The sequence below is a fragment of the Hyperolius riggenbachi genome, chromosome 4, assembly GCF_040937935.1.
Source record: "Hyperolius riggenbachi isolate aHypRig1 chromosome 4, aHypRig1.pri, whole genome shotgun sequence".
Lineage (NCBI taxonomy): Eukaryota > Metazoa > Chordata > Amphibia > Anura > Hyperoliidae > Hyperolius > Hyperolius riggenbachi.
The window spans coordinates 156,681,994-156,699,478 of record NC_090649.1 but is presented as its reverse complement, the minus strand read 5'-3'; the positions used below and the strand labels follow the sequence as shown (position 1 = coordinate 156,699,478).

Here is a 17,485-nt window from a genome sequence, read left to right as displayed (position 1 = left end):
CCATTAGTTTGGTTGAAAAAAAGACATTTGCATTAAGTCCAACCAGAAAATACTAACGAAATAAATAAGTTAATAAGTAGACATTAGGTACCTTTAATCTCTTGCACCCTTTTATCTCTTGCACCCTCACATATCCCAGTTGATCCAGGGGAAGGTAAAAAAAAATTCTTACAAGGCTTGGGCCAATAAACCTTTAAAGGACAACTGAAGTGAGAGAGATGTGGAGGCTGCCATATTTATTTACTTTAAAGCAATACCTGTGAGGTCTGTGGGCTCGGGGGATGCAGAGATGCGGGCTGAAGCTTCTACTTCACATCTCGGCAGGCCGGTGACGTCATTGGAGCGTAGGAGGCGACTGAGAGTGGATAGGCTGGACGGAGGACGCACTCTCAGTATGCCCTGCGCAGTAAAAAACAGTGACAGCCGTTCTCCGCAGCGTGGGTCTGTGCTGCTCACTGATTGGCAGTCACCTGTTTAAATATCAGGAAGTCCTTTCTGTCAGTGCCCATGATAGTAACTGCTAACTAGTTACTGGGTAGCTCTTATCACTTGTTTGTTTGACTAAGTTTCTGATTGATAATTGTTGCCATATCTGCTGGTCTACTAACTACGCTTTTGCCTTGCCCTCTCCTGTACCTTGCCTCGGAAATCTGCTAGACCCCACCGGCTGATTTTGGCTTGTCATGTTTCTACGGCTCTGTCTCATCCTTATCTGTACTACGTTTGAACTCTGCTTAATTTATGTGTATGACCCTGGCTTGTTAATCTACTAAGTCTCTGGTTTATCCTTGTCTGTATCACGATTGGAACTTTGTCTCTTGTGTTTGACCCGGCTTGTCCTCTGGACTTAGTTTATTCCCTTGCCCTGGAATCTGCATACCCATAAGCACACCGCCATTAAGTTATATACCTCCTGGACTTGTTATCTCATCCTACCCTGGAATCTGCATACCCATAAGCTCATCATCATAGGACTAACTACCTTCTGGACTCTGTCTTATTATCTGGCCCTGGAACCTGCATATTCAAAATCAATCCTCTCTGGACTTCCGTGCTTATAGTACCTCTGTTCATTCATCTGGATTTCTGCTGCTTTTGGAACTCAGGTGACTATTACTACTTCTTACTCATTACTTCTTGTGCCCTGCCATCTGTTTTGCAGAGGGATTGCTGGTATAATCTCTACGCTTCACATTGTATGCGGTATCTGCTTACAAAGAGTTGGTGTGTGTGATTAAGTCACTCTTTGGAAGTGTTAGCTAGTCATCCACATCCGCATACAGTGTGTATCAGAGTCTAATACCAGCAAGCCCTGACGATACCAGTTGCCTGGCTATCCTGCTGATCCTCTGCCTTTAATACTTTTAGCCACAGACGCTGAACAAGCATGCAGCAGATCAGGTGTTTCTGACATTATTGTCAGATCTGACAAGATTAGCTGCATGATTGTCTCTAGTGTGATTCAGACAATATTGTAGCCAAATAGATAAGCAGGACAGCTGGGCAACTGGTATTGTTTAAAAGGAGATAAATATGGCAGCCACCATATCACTCTCACTTCAGTTCCCCTTTAAGGGGAAAATTTTCCTTCCCGACTCCAGGTGGCAGTCAGATAAAATCACTGGATGAATTCTGCTTGGGATTAACCAGTAATTATAGCCGCGGATGTCCTTCAATGCAAGGAAAGCATCCAAACCTTTGTGTGACAAACCTCTTGGTCACAATTTTCCAAGGGTGGAGTTACCATGCAAGGCAAGACTTGCATGACGCACCCTTTTAATAACCGCAGTTCTCCTTTGGCCTACATGCATGTTCAGGTATGTGAATAATACTTAAAAGTAGCCCCAAAAATCAGGAAGAGAGCAGCCATTGTTGGAATTTTTCTAAAAAGATAAATATGTCAGCCTCTATATCGCTGCTACTACATGGCCACATTGAGATAGTTTCCATTCTTTGCTGCATGGTGGAAGAAGTCTAATTAATCAAGACAGACAAACTACTGGCAGTGTAATGTGGAGCATGTAAGTGTACATGGCCGGATTTCAGCCAAGACCCCCGAGGCCATGGCCTAGGGCGCCTCATGACCAAGGGCGCATTGCAGGCAATGGGCACAGGTGCTGTTTTCCATTTGGGACTGGCTGCAGGCTCTGCTTCTGATCACGCTGTCGGGCGCCAGTTCGTGGTACTGTCTTTCTCCTGCCTGGCCTGATGAGCTGTGCAGTGTGCTATGTACACAGATTACACAGCAGCGGCAGCAGGCGGGCAGTTCTGGCAACCAAGAAGCTTCTATCTACTTGCTGTGCCTGGTCATGGACGCGGCGGGCAGTCAGCAAGCAAGTGCATGCAGCGGTACAGATGCAGAGCTGTATGCACGCGAGCTGCTGCTGCTGCCTCCTGTCTTGATCCAGCCAGGCTGGCTGGCTGGCTGGCTGGCTGGCTTGGTGGATACTTCGGCTTCCTTCACCTCCCCGCCCCCTGAAGCTTTACGTAGAGACAGAAGGAGATGTGCAGGGCAAGGCTACGAGAGTCACAATGGGAACGGTACTTCCTCCTGGCTGCTTCTGTTGTGAGAGTGATTTGGATCTATACATTGTTTTCGCAGTCTGCCTGTGCTGGAATGCTGTGTGGGATGTGAGGGAAGGGGGAGCAGTTGTCGGGGACTCGGGCAGAGTTTCTCTGGTCTGGCCTGTGTCATGGGAAAAGGGGTCACTCATGGCTGAGTGCCTATCAGGCCGTATATATGACTTCTGTTTGTGGTTATTAGGTGTCTTTTTTTTTACTTGCCATAGTTATTTAGGATTTGATATGATTTTCTTGAAAGTTTGTACTATGTCTTTTAAAAGTTTGCAAAAGCCAATGTGACCATTCATGAGGATCTAACTCCTATTCACAAGTTGCACCTGATTTCATCTGGGAGATTGTGGGTATATCAGGGGAATTTCAGCAGCACTTTACAGAGTAGATAGTTATAGAGGAGCTCACAATCTAATTCCTACCATGGTCATATGTCCATTGGAGTCTAAGCCAATTTAGGGGGAAGCCAATTCACGTATTTGTATGGGAGGAAACCAGAGTGCCCAGGGGAAACCCACGCCGACATAGGAAAAGCATACAAACTCCATGCAAATAGTGCCCTGGCGGGGATTGGAACCACGGACCCAGCACTGCAAGGCGACCATGCAATTCACTATACCACTGTGCTGCTACTCTTGTACCTAAGGATAGATACACCAGGTACAGGGGCAGAGATAGGGGGTGGGGTTTAGGATGTTGTCATTCATGGGGCGGCTGATGATTATTGGCCTTGGGCGGTAAAAAGTACAAATCCGGCCCTGTAAGTGCAAAGATGTGATTAATTTTCAATAACACTAATTTTATGTGCTGGGTCTGTGATACATGTTTTGTTGACATCTACTGAATCATTCCTGTGGGAAAATTTACTTGGAGCTGTTTAACCACCTTAGCGGTATGGACGAGCTCAGCTCGTCCATTACCGCCAGAGGGTGTCGCTCAGGCCCTGCTGGGCCGATTCGGATGAAATAAAAAGCAGCACACGCAGCCGGCACTTTGCCAGCTGCGTGTGCTGCCTGATCGCCGCCGCTCTGCGGCGATCCGCCGCGAGCAGCGGCGAAAGAGGGTCCCCCCAGCCGCCTGAGCCCTGCGCAGCCGGAACAAATAGTTCCGGCCAGCGCTAAGGGCTGGATCGGAGGCGGCTGACGTCCATGACGTCACTCCGCTCGTCGCCATGGCGACGAGGAAAGTCAAACAAGGAAGGCTGCTCATTGCAGCCTTCCTTGTTACTTATGCTTGCCGGAGGCGATCGGAAACACGCCTCCGGAGCGCCCTCTAGTGGGCTTTCATGCAGCCAACTTTCAGTTGGCTGCATGAAATAGTTTTTTTTTTATAAAAAAAAACCCTCCCGCAGCCGCCCTGGCGATCTCAATAGAACGCCAGGGTGGTTAAAGATGGTGTTATTGGGTGAGCAATATGTTAAACATGCTGTTTAACTCCTTGATATATAGGGTAAGCATAAAGAGGACCTATAATGACATATAAATAGGATGTAATAACTTATTCTACATACACAATTTTACATTAAATATCCTGGTTTCAGCATCAGAAACACTTCCTATATCTATATATTGATGTATATTTATATGTAAACCTGCCCTTTCTATGATGTTTAGCCTAGGCTATGATGTCACTCAGTCTTCTGCCCCAGAGCATTCTGGGAGACCAAGGCCCATATGCAATTCACTTTTTCTCCTGAGTTTTCTCCTAGGTGATATTTTCACATCTTGCCTTTTAAGTCACCATGAAGCAAGACAATACTCAAAATGATTTTCATAGTACTTTTTCACCTACTTTCTAGTACTTTTTTGATTATAAAATGCTGAAAAGTTATTTTAAAGTTGAAAAATTATCTCCTAGGAGAAAACTGAGGTGAAAAGGCTAATTGTATATGGGTCCAGGTGTTGTTTCTGCTCACTTCAGAACATACAACAAACAAACATTCAGTGATGTACAGTACCTTGCCAGTGGTAAAGATGTTACCACCTGTTATAAATTTGAGAATGTATGTGTGAGGAAACGCGGAAAAGCCGCCGCAAGAGCTCAGAGTGAGGCGGCTGTTTCCGCGTCTAACATGGCGGCACAACGCGAAGAAACCGCCGCATGCCGCATGGGCAGAGCGGTGGAGTCCGCGTTGGATGCGGCGGATAGCACGCATGGCAAAGCAGCTGACATTGCGACTGGACGCGGGGAAACCGCCGCTCGCTTAGAGAGCAGGGCGGCGAATCCTGCGCCTGAATCAGTGGTCACATTACAAGACATGTCTGGTGTGGCTGGGACTGCTAGTCCACACAGGTTCAGAAGGACACGCACGCGCGCTGAGAGGCAGAGCTTATATGACAGCCAGAAAAGGGTCAGCTGACCAGGCGGGTCAGCTGACATTTTCACCACCGGCCATTGGTCCAGCACTTAGGGGAGGCGCTGGAGAGCGCTTTGCTATATATACTGGGTGCTGGTCATTCTCTGGTTGTCTGCCGTTGCGATCACTACGTGGTAGCACTCAGACCTTGTCTGTATCTGTGTTCTAGCATAGTTTCCAAAGGTGTTGACGATCAAGGAGCTCACACCTTAGCATTAGGAATATTGAACTGTATTATTTGTTATGACCTTCTGCCTGTCTGACCATCCTTCTGAACTCTGATTCTGTACCTTGCTATTTCTGTTACCCTGTTGCCAATCTCTGCTCGTTCCTGGACTCTGTATTTGCCTCCTGATTCTGTACTGTGCTATTCTGATACTCCGTTGCCAAACCCTGTCTGTTTATTGGATTCCGTATCCGCCTCCTGAATCTGTACCTTATCTGTCTGTGTGTTGACGACCTGGCTTGCCGACCTCGAGAACTGGCCTTACTATTAGAGGCAGTTCCCAGACCTGTTAGTGACACCATCCCTCTCGGATGTCACTCACGCTCTGTCCTTCCTCCCCTCAGCCTAGCTCCACCCTCCTGGAGAGTCTAGGCCAGAGGAAGGAACATACTTCTGGAGTAGTACTCAAAGTATACTGTTGCATCTAACACTCACTTGTTATCTCAGGTGTCCAGAGGTTAGTAGATATATCTGATTATCGGTGATACTGCAGATCACCAATAATCGGGTATATTCTGTATTCTCGGTGATACTGCAGTTCACCGGTAATCAGACCCTCTCTGTGTTACACCGATCGTTACAGAACGGCAGACCAAAAATGCAAATAGACGCACACACTGACCGTCTGGGCGCACTTGACACTTCGGTGAAAAACATCAACCAAGTGCTGGGTAGTCACAAGACTATGATTGAAGCCTTGTCTGGCTCTTTACAAACCCTCCAGACAGCAGTGGATGAAGTGCGATCCCCTCCTAGCTCTGACATACGTTTGCCTGTACCCGAGAAATTTTCTGGTGACAGATCTGACTTCCGAAATTTTAAAAGTAGAGTGTTATCTTACTTTGAGTTGAGACCCCGATCTTCTGGAAATATGACCCAAAGGGTCACATTTATTAAAACTTTGTTATCAGGCGATTCTCAGACGTGGGCGTACAGTTTGCCCACCGGGGATTTGGCCCTCTCTTCAGTGGATGAATTTTTTAAAGCCATGGCAGTAATTTACGACGACCCAGACCTTGCCGCGACCTCTGAGCGGAAGCTCAAGCTCTTGCGTCAAGGCAGGGGTCCGGTCGAAGATTACGCAGCCGAATTTAGGAGGTGGTCAGTTTCAGCCAGGTGGGACACCTATGCCCTATTAGATTGTTTCTTATCAGGGTTGTCGGATGAGGTTTCAGATCTCATGTTAAGTCTGCCTGAACCTAAGACAGTCGATGAGGCCATTTCATCGGCCATTCGAGTCGATCGCAGACTGCGCTATCAGAAACAGACCCGGGGTAGTAGTCATGTAAGAATGGTGTCCTACGCTGCACCTCCAGTAACTCCACCTCCTCCTGTCTCGCCTCCACCCGAACCAATGCAAATTGGTCGGTCGAAACTATCCCAAGTGGAGCGAAGACGCAGGATGTCTGAGCGGCTGTGTCTTTACTGCGCAGAAGGGGGTCATAGAGTACGTAATTGTCCTAACAAGCCGGGAAACGCTATCGCCTAGAAGTTGTAGGGGGTAGCACCCTAGGCACGCGGCTTTTACCCCTAGAAGATAAACGGTTACTCCTTCCCTGTACAGTCACATGGGAAGATAAAACTGAGGTTACTGAGGCTTTTATTGATTCAGGCTCTGCAGCTAATTTTATGGATTTTGAATTTGCAAAGAAATTGGGTATTCCGTTCACCCCAGTAAAACCACCCATTCAGGTTACAGCAGTAGATGATTCCCCCCTGCAAAGTAATCATCCGCTGTCTCAGACACCAGAGGTGGAAGTCAATATAGGGGTGTTACATAAAGAGAGACTACAGTTTTTTGTGTTACACATGACCACTTCCACAGTCATCCTTGGCATGCCATGGCTGCACTTACACTCTCCACAGATTAATTGGGCGACCGGTCAGCTAACTAGCTGGTCAACTCACTGTTTTCAGCAGTGTTTAGGGAGAGTGACACTGGGCCAGACCAGGATCCAGTTGGAGGGGGTACCTGTACAATATTCCGAGTATTCTGATGTGTTCTGTCCCAAGGCTGCAGATAAGTTACCTCCACATCGCCCCTTTGATTGCCCCATCGATCTCCGATCTCGTTGTATGCCCCCTAGGGGCCATCTTTACAATTTGTCTGGTCCAGAGAAAATGGCCATGCAGGAATACATTCGTGAAAATTTAGCCAAGGGGTTCATTCGCCCTTCCCGGTCGCCTGCTGGCGCAGGTTTATTTTTTGTTAAGAAAAAAGACGGAGGCCTGCGGCCTTGCATTGATTACCGGGGCCTGAATAAAATCACAGTAAAGAATCGCTACCCTTTGCCCTTGATAGATGACTTGTTTACACAGATAACCGACGCTAAGATCTTTTCAAAATTGGATTTACGGGGTGCATACAACCTGGTGCGGATCAGAAAGGGCGATGAATGGAAGACGGCCTTTAACACGCCCGACGGGCATTACGAGTACCTGGTCATGCCCTTCGGGCTGTGTAACGCCCCGGCCGTCTTTCAGGAACTGATTAATGAGGTATTCAGGGAGGTATTGGGCAGGTTCGTGTTGGTATACCTAGATGATATACTTATCTTTTCTAACAACCTCTCTGAGCACAGAACACATGTCAAGTTTGTATTGGATAAACTAAGGCAAAACATGCTTTACGCTAAATTGGAGAAATGCATCTTCGAGGTAACATCTATCACCTTTTTAGGGTACATTATTTCCACCTCGGGCCTGTCTATGGATCCTGCCAAGGTTTCTGCTGTGTTGGAATGGCCTCAACCAGTGGGGTTAAAATCTCTTCAGAGATTTCTAGGCTTTGCCAATTACTATAGAAGGTTCATAAAGGGGTACTCCACGGTTATTGCACCCCTCACCTGTCTCACTAAGAAAGGGGCAGATACTACCCACTGGTCTCCAGAGGCTCTGCATGCATTCTCCACTTTGAAAGATTTGTTTTGCTCTGCACCCATCCTGAGACACGTTGACACTTCCTATCCCTTTATTGTTGAGGTGGACGCCTCAGAGGTCGGGGTAGGGGCTGTGCTGTCCCAGCGGTCAGGGTTGCAGGGTAGATTGCACCCATGTGCCTACTTTTCTCGTAGGTTCTCTCCGGCAAAGAGAAATTACGATATAGGCAACAGGGAGCTCCTGGCCATCAAATTGGCCTTTGAAGAATGGCGTCATTGGTTGGAAGGAGCAGAACATACGATTACAGTTTACACTGACCACAAAAATTTAGAATACATCGAGGGAGCCAAGAGATTAAGCCCCCGTCAGGCTCGATGGTCATTGTTTTTCTCGAGATTCAGATTTGTAACTACGTACTGTAATGATCGCTGCTGCAGCAGCTATTACTGGAAGTAGTAGTGCTGCAGCTCAGGCAGTTCTGATCTATTTCCATGCAAGTTGCATAGCTTTGTCTGTCTTTCCCTGCTGTCAGCTTGTGACTGATTATCATTCACCTGTGTGGGAATCTGCATGTCTGCTCCCATTGGATGACCTCAGTATAAAGATCTGCTTCCTGCAGGGTTTCCTTGGGTTTTCATAGCTTCAGCCTAAGCCTGTCTTGCTGTCGCTTTAGCCCCCGATCGTGTTTCTTGTTATAAAGTTACTTTGCTGGTCTTTGCATCATATATTGGTTCATTGCCAATGTATATGCATACCAGCACGTTTATTATTTTCCTTGTATTTGTGTTACGTGATACATCAGTGTCGCTGATGTATACGTACACGAACTGTTTATATCCTGTGTGCAGTTAGTCAGCTTTCCAGCACGTTTTGGTAGGTTGCGCGTACCGTGACCACCCGTGCTGAGGTAGTTACCCTGCTCCTGGTTCTGTTTGTGGATTGCGTTCATCTCTGCGAAGAGATAACGAATCCTTCTGAATCCTGTTCTGTTACCGTTTGTGGATTGCGTTCATCTCTGCGAAGAGATAACGAATCCTTCTGAATCCTGTTCTGTTACTGTTTGTGGATTGCGTTCATCTCTGCGAAGAGATAACGAATCCTTCTGAATCCTGTTCTGTTACCGTTTGTGGATTGCGTTCATCTCTGCGAAGAGATAGCGAATCCTTCTGAGTCCTGTTCCCTGTGTTACTCCATTCCTAGTCAGCGTTCCTGCTTATGTCATATATCGGTTCATTGCCGATATATACATATGTTAGTCAGACGTTACAAATAGTTTCATTGATAGCTGTAATTGTAATACGCTAGGAAAACATACTTATTGTATATTTATCTGTGTTACGTTCATCTATCTTAATCCTGCTGTTTTCTGACTGTCCTGTCCTGTCTTTGTGAGGCACGCCATCGCCGCATCGCATTGGCTGCCTCATTCCAGTCTGTCTGGTTTTGGACGCTTGCTGTCGCTAAGTAGCCGCTAGCTAGCAAGCGTTCATTCTGTCTACCTGTCCTGATCTCCTCAGTTCTGGTTTGTGCGCTCAGCGCTACTTTGCGCTGAGACGTTATAACGAAAGCATTGTTTGTGGCTGTCAGATCTGCACCGGCTCTGTGCGCCACAATCTCCTATTGCAGTCAGTCCTCCCCTCCACTATACTAGGGATAGCCTGTTTCCTGGTGCTAGTGTGTGTACCTCCTCCACGCCAGCTCATGCGTTGCATGCTGACTGTGGAGAATACACCACCAAGCGTTACATTATGAAAACCCCATTACCAATCCCCATTGTGGGGGGGATTCCCAGAAAGTATGACACTGTTAATTATGGTTCCTGTTCCTTTAAGAAATTTGAAGAACTTAGCTCTGAAACAGAAAATGAGTTTTTCTCTGAATGTGCCAGGTTCCTGGCCAATCCTGATCTCCAAGCGACTCCTGTTTCAACCTGGGCACTCCAACTAAGTTATATTTTGTTTAAAGGGGAATTATTCCAGTGGGCATTTGATGTTCTCAATCATTCCGATTTGAAAGATAGACCGCTGGAATTTCTAGCGTTTGTGATCCATAACTGGTTGCGCATAGATCCATTGCCTTTTCCTCTTAATGAACTCCTGGCAGCAGGCCAATCAGCTGCTCCTTCAATTGCTTGCAAGAATGAGCAGCAAGCAGAAAGTGTTACTGATAATTTTCCTGCAGCTTTGAATAAATCACCAAAAACCGCAAGGTCAAAGGCAAAACGCAAACGTTCTAAGAAACGTGTCCAATCTGCAGAATCGTTATCCTTAGCGACTGAGACCTATAATGAGATTCTGCCATTAACAGATAATGAAATGCAATTGTCTTTCAGGGGAGTTAAATGGACTTATGAAACTACTAATGAACTTTCCTCCCTGGCTAGGGAAAATAAAGATTTTTGTTTAAAAGAATTATCTGAGTATGATTATGATGAGATATTACAGAGTATTGAACAAATCAACTTATTTGTGAACCAAGGGAAGTTTGCATACACTACAGTTCAACACTTGCTACAGGTATTGGAGATTCTTAAGAATAAGGAATCTGCCAATCACCTGCTAATTAACCCTATACATGTGCCTGCCACAATCATATCTGCAGACTGTGATCAGCCTAAATGTTTCGCTGTTAAGTATGCATGGGATCCTCCATTCGAGAGGGGAGAGATGGAAGCCCTGGTCTGTGAATGGAAGAATGATTCAAGTTCATTTTGTCAATTTTACAGTGCAAAAAGTGAAATGGTATTGAACGCATGCATTAAGTCAGCCTATAACCTAATAGAGGCTGGTGTGTGTAGGTATGACTGTGTGGCTCCCTTGATTGATGTGTGGGAACTGATTTTGGATGATTTTTATGTGACTCCGAATTCGCAAATTTGGCGTTCTGACCCGCCTGCTTCAGCACCTTTGGCTGATTCAGCAGGTGATTCGGAGCTCTTTTTGTGTGAAATTGAAGTTCCTGCAATTCCACCCTGTACCATGGATAACTCAGTGTTACTTCCCAGTAAAACAGAAGCCACTGATACATTCTTAACCTTGCCCTGCGCAAATTTCTCAGCAGAGAATCCAGAGGTCCTGCTGACTTCCGAGTCCAGCCTAGCCAGTACTCATGACTCTTTGTTTAGTGAAACAGACACCAGAAAAATCTTGCCTGTCTCTGCAAACACTTCTGCAGAAATTACCTGTGTTAATAAAGTTCAACTCCTGTCTGATCCAGCAGATGCCAATAGATGCACTACATCAGTTTCCGAGTCCCAGCAATCCTGTCTAGTAAACTCAGAACCCCAGCATCTGAATTTTCCAATTTTACAAATGAATGGTGATTCAGATGCGCAAACATTGTGTCTTGATCTTCCTGTTTCTACACCTCGCTCTAGTTTCGTGAATAGCTCAGAGCATCTGCTATGTGAACCTGAAATCGCAGAATTATTACCTTGTTCAGAAAATTTTCCAATAAATTTGCCCTGTACCATGAATTGTGCAGTAGATCTCTCCAATGAAACTCAGGTCACAGAATCATTATGCTGTCCAGCAGGTGCTTCCATGGTTTTGCCCTGCAATATGGACTGTTCAGTGATCCTGTCCAGTGAAGCTGTGGTCGCAGAGTCTTATGCTTCACCCAGTACTTTGGATACTTTAAACCCTCTAGCAGAGGAGGCTGAAGCACTGCTTACCTCAGTTGGTGTTGCAGTAATATTCACTTGTCTAGCAGCTGTTTTGGAATTACAGTCTGCTCTAATAAAACTTGATGAATTTCTGCCCAGCAAAGCAGAAGCCATTGAAATATTGTCCTCGTCAGCAAGTGTGTCAGATACCTTGTCCTGTACACAGTCTGATTTAACCAATGTTGTTGAGTCCCTCTCCAGTGTTGTAACAGCCGAGGAACTCCAGCCCTGTCCTCTGAATGTTTCAGAAGTCTTGCCCTGTAACATGGATAATTCTGATTCTCTGGTCAAAATAATAGAAATCTCAGAATTTCAGTCCGGTCTGATGAGTGTTCCTGAAACCCAGCCCTGTATCCTGAAAGATTCTGGTTCTCTGGCCGCTGTGGCAGAGGTTCCAGAGTCCCCTTCCTGTCCAGGGAATTCCTCAGTTTTGCCTAGTCCAGTGGGGGCTGCTGCAATACTGACTTGTTCTGCAGCGCCTCATGAGCTCCAATCCAGTGTATTAAATGAGTCTCTGTCCAGTCCAGAGGTAGTTGTGGAGTCCCTATCTGGTTCAGTGCATACATCAGAAGATTTGTCCTGTCTTGTTAGTGCCCCTGAATCTGATTTGTTACTGACTTTGCTGGAATCAGCGACATCTAAGTCTGATCCAGCATTCTCGTGTAAAAGTCCAGTAGTTGCGAAGTTTAGTCATGATGATTTTTTTTTGGCCAGTCCTGGTTTTGGTCCTGTCTTGGCTGACCCTGAGGCTCACAGTTCCTTGACATGCCCAGAGGTTTCTCTTGTGCCGGTGTGCCCAGATGTTCTTTGTGTGCCAGAATGCCCAAGTGTGTCTAAGGTGTTAGCGTGCTCTGATGCTTCCTTAGTGGGAACACGTTCTGATATTGCCAGTCTGCCTGCATGCCCAGAGATGGTTCTGGTCCCTGAAAGCCCTGATATTGATGTTTGTCCTTGTGGCCCTGACTCGGGAATTGCCCTAGGTTCCATAGGGGTTCTTGATGGTTCTCCATGTGAGCCTAAGGGGCATTCTGACCTATGGGGATCTCTTTGGAGCTTCAAGGTGTTCTGGGAGGTCTCTGAGAAAACTTGTCCTGGTGCCTTGGACTGGTTCAACAGTGGGTTTTGTGTTGGTAAAGACAGTACCGGTGGGCATTGCAAAGGCTTTGGCGTTTCTGAACGGTTCCTGGAAGGCGGTGGGTATCGCTCAGGGAGTTTCGGAGGGCTTTCTTCTGGAAATCATGGTTCTGATGGGTGTCACACTGGGGCTTGTAGTACTGATGGGCATGGTTCTGTAGGTTCTGGTTCTGATGGGTCCAGTCTTGTGGGGACTGATTCTGGAATTCGGTCTTGCCGGGCTGTCCCGGTCATCATGAATTATCAGTCAGACTGTTTTGTTGGGAATTTCAGTTTTGAAAAGCGTCTGGAATCCGCTTTTAAAGGCGGGGGTACTGTAATGATCGCTGCTGCAGCAGCTATTACTGGAAGTAGTAGTGCTGCAGCTCAGGCAGTTCTGATCTATTTCCATGCAAGTTGCATAGCTTTGTCTGTCTTTCCCTGCTGTCAGCTTGTGACTGATTATCATTCACCTGTGTGGGAATCTGCATGTCTGCTCCCATTGGATGACCTCAGTATAAAGATCTGCTTCCTGCAGGGTTTCCTTGGGTTTTCATAGCTTCAGCCTAAGCCTGTCTTGCTGTCGCTTTAGCCCCCGATCGTGTTTCTTGTTATAAAGTTACTTTGCTGGTCTTTGCATCATATATTGGTTCATTGCCAATGTATATGCATACCAGCACGTTTATTATTTTCCTTGTATTTGTGTTACGTGATACATCAGTGTCGCTGATGTATACGTACACGAACTGTTTATATCCTGTGTGCAGTTAGTCAGCTTTCCAGCACGTTTTGGTAGGTTGCGCGTACCGTGACCACCCGTGCTGAGGTAGTTACCCTGCTCCTGGTTCTGTTTGTGGATTGCGTTCATCTCTGCGAAGAGATAACGAATCCTTCTGAATCCTGTTCTGTTACCGTTTGTGGATTGCGTTCATCTCTGCGAAGAGATAACGAATCCTTCTGAATCCTGTTCTGTTACTGTTTGTGGATTGCGTTCATCTCTGCGAAGAGATAACGAATCCTTCTGAATCCTGTTCTGTTACCGTTTGTGGATTGCGTTCATCTCTGCGAAGAGATAGCGAATCCTTCTGAGTCCTGTTCCCTGTGTTACTCCATTCCTAGTCAGCGTTCCTGCTTATGTCATATATCGGTTCATTGCCGATATATACATATGTTAGTCAGACGTTACAAATAGTTTCATTGATAGCTGTAATTGTAATACGCTAGGAAAACATACTTATTGTATATTTATCTGTGTTACGTTCATCTATCTTAATCCTGCTGTTTTCTGACTGTCCTGTCCTGTCTTTGTGAGGCACGCCATCGCCGCATCGCATTGGCTGCCTCATTCCAGTCTGTCTGGTTTTGGACGCTTGCTGTCGCTAAGTAGCCGCTAGCTAGCAAGCGTTCATTCTGTCTACCTGTCCTGATCTCCTCAGTTCTGGTTTGTGCGCTCAGCGCTACTTTGCGCTGAGACGTTATAACGAAAGCATTGTTTGTGGCTGTCAGATCTGCACCGGCTCTGTGCGCCACAATCTCCTATTGCAGTCAGTCCTCCCCTCCACTATACTAGGGATAGCCTGTTTCCTGGTGCTAGTGTGTGTACCTCCTCCACGCCAGCTCATGCGTTGCATGCTGACTGTGGAGAATACACCACCAAGCGTTACACGTACACCCCAGGGAGCGAAAACATTAAGGCAGATGCCCTGTCTAGATGCTTTGAGCCAGAGACAGCACAGCCCTCCCTCCCAGAGACCATTGTCCCACAGAGACTGGTATTAGCTACAACTGAGACTTGGGAAGATTGGACAGAGACTTTAGGTCCTTTTCAGCAGGACATCCCGGAGGGGAAGCCCAAAGGGGTTATGTTTATTCCACTGCCATTTCGCCTTCAGATTTTGCAGATGTTCCATTCACACAGGAATGCGGGACACCCTGGGGCCTCCAGAACACAGGACCTTGTAGCCAGATGCGCTTGGTGGCCGTCTCTGGCAGCCGATTGCAAAGAGTTTGTTAGAGAGTGTGCGGTGTGTGCGAGGTGTAAGCCCTCCCGACTGGCACCTGTGGGAAGATTGCAGCCCTTGCCCACCCCGAGTGAGCCATGGACCCACTTATCCATGGATTTTGTGGGTGAGCTCCCCAGGTCTGAGGGCATGTCGGTCATTTGGGTGGTAGCCGATTTTTTCATCATCCACGTTTTCCGTTTGCATGGCATTCCGGAAAACATCGTGTCAGATAGGGGAGTCCAATTTGTTTCCAGATTTTGGAGGGCATTCTGTCACCAAATGGGCATGGAACTGTCATTTTCATTGGGCTACCATCCACAGACCAATGGTCAGACGGAAAGAGTCAACCAATCATTGGAACAGTTTTTGAGGTGTTACGTTGCAGAAGCGCAAAATGATTGGGTCAAGTTTTTGCCCTTCGCAGAATTTGCGCACAATAATTTGAAAAGTTCCTCTTCAGGATTTTGTCCATTCCAGGTAGTGACCGGAAAGTTGCCTAAATTCTCCCCATTGCCAGTTGCCTCCACTCCGTTTCCAGCTCTGGAGGCCTGGCAAAGGTCATTTAAAGATATATGGTGGATTGTGAAAAATAATTTGGAGAAGGCGTTTCAAAGTCAAAAAGGTCAAGCTGACAAGAGACGTTCCTTAGAGTGGAGGTTTTTGCCAGGAAATTTAGTCTGGGTGTCCACACGTCACTTCACCTTGAAACAGCCCTCGGCTAAGTTGGGGCCCAGGTATGTGGGTCCATTCCCAGTAACCAGAAAGATCAACGATGTCACTTATGCCATTGATCTCCCTGCCAGTATGCGCGGCGTAAGATCCTTTCACGTATCCCTGCTTAAGCCAGCAGTTCATGTGGGTCCCACTCCTCCTCCTTCTGTGATGATAGATGACCAACCTGAGTACGAAGTAGAGAAGATTTTAGACTCTCGCATAGTTCAGAACTCAGTACAATATCTGGTTCATTGGAAAGGGTATGGTGTTGAGGAGAGATCATGGGTACCTGAATGTCGCATGCATGCTGACAAATTAAGAAGGGAGTTCCACGCGTTGCATCCTGAGAAGCCTGGTAGGAGCTGTCCGGAGTCCACTCCTCAGGGGGGGGGGTACTGTGAGGAAACGCGGAAAAGCCGCCGCAAGGGCTCAGAGTGAGGCGGCTGTTTCCGCGTCTAACATGGCGGCACAACGCGAAGAAACCACCGCATGCCGCATGGGCAGAGCGGTGGAGTCCGCGTTGGATGCGGCGGATAGCACGCATAGCAAAGCAGCTGACATTGCGACTGGACGCGGGGAAACCGCCGCTCGCTTAGAGAGCGAGGCGGCGGTTCCTGCGCCTGAATCAGTGGTCACATTACAAGACATGTCTGGTGTGGCTGGGACTGCTAGTCCACACAGGTTCAGAAGGACGCGCGCGCGCTGAGAGGCAGAGCTTATATGACAGCCAGAAAAGGGTCAGCTGACCAGGCTGGTCAGCTGACATTTTCACCACCGGCCATTGGTCCAGCACTTAGGGGAGGCGCTGGAGAGCGCTTTGCTATATATACTGGGTGCTGGTCATTCTCTGGTTGTCTGCCATTGCGATCACTACGTGGTAGCACTCAGACCTTGTCTGTATCTGTGTTCTAGCATAGTTTCCAAAGGTGTTGACGATCAAGGAACTCACACCTTAGCATTAGGAATATTAAACTGTATTATTTGTTATGACCTTCTGCCTGTCTGACCATCCCTCTGAACTCTGATTCTGTACCTTGCTATTTCTGTTACCCTGTTGCCAATCTCTGCTCGTTCCTGGACTCTGTATTTGCCTCCTGATTCTGTACTGTGCTATTCTGATACTCCGTTGCCAAACCCTGTCTGTTTATTGGATTCCGTATCCGCCTCCTGAATCTGTACCTTATCTGTCTGTGTGTTGACGACCTGGCTTGCCGACCTCGAGAACTGGCCTTACTGTTAGAGGCAGTTCCCAGACCTGTTAGTGACACCATGCCTCTCGGCTGTCACTCTCGCTCTGTCCTTCCTCCCCTCAGCCTAGTTCATCCCCCCTGGAGAGTCTAGGCCAGAGGAAGGAACATACTTCTGGAGTAGTACTCAAAGTATACTGTTGCATCTAACACTCACTTGTTATCTCAGGTGTCCAGAGGTTAGTAGATATATCTGATTATCGGTGATACTGCAGATCACCAATACTCGGGTATATTCTGTATTCTCGGTGATACTGCAGTTCACCGGTAATCAGACCCTCTCTGTGTTACACCGATCGTTACAGTATGTTAGGGAGTAGAAAGATTTTAGCTGACTAAACACTGACTTACTTATTTATAAATTAATAGTGAAAAAATAGTAACTTTTATTAATTACATTATATTGAGTTTTTAGTTAAGCTTTATCCAGTTCCTCTTTAAGAGGGAGTGCATTCCAATAGTAGGCAGTGTAGGCAGTAGTAGTAATGAAAAAATCTACAGTAAATCAATGTTTTTATAGTATTTATGCACTAGATCTTCTACAGGAATTCTATTAATAGAGATGTCTTTAGAAATACATATAGGCGTTTAATATTGGGTGTCTAATCAGGAATTGCAAATTCTTCTGTCGCAACTAGTGGGATTTGAGGACAGATTTGGAAAACCCTGCCACAAATAAGAATCATTGTAAAGACACAGCATATCACT

The 17,485-nt window shown here is 46.7% G+C and overlaps 1 protein-coding gene across 2 annotated transcripts in view; it reads right to left on the bottom strand.

The window, feature by feature from the left end:
- VEPH1 (ventricular zone expressed PH domain containing 1) overlaps positions 1-17,485 on the bottom strand; it is a 471,495-nt gene that overhangs the window by 215,957 nt on the left and 238,053 nt on the right. The window lies entirely within an intron of this gene.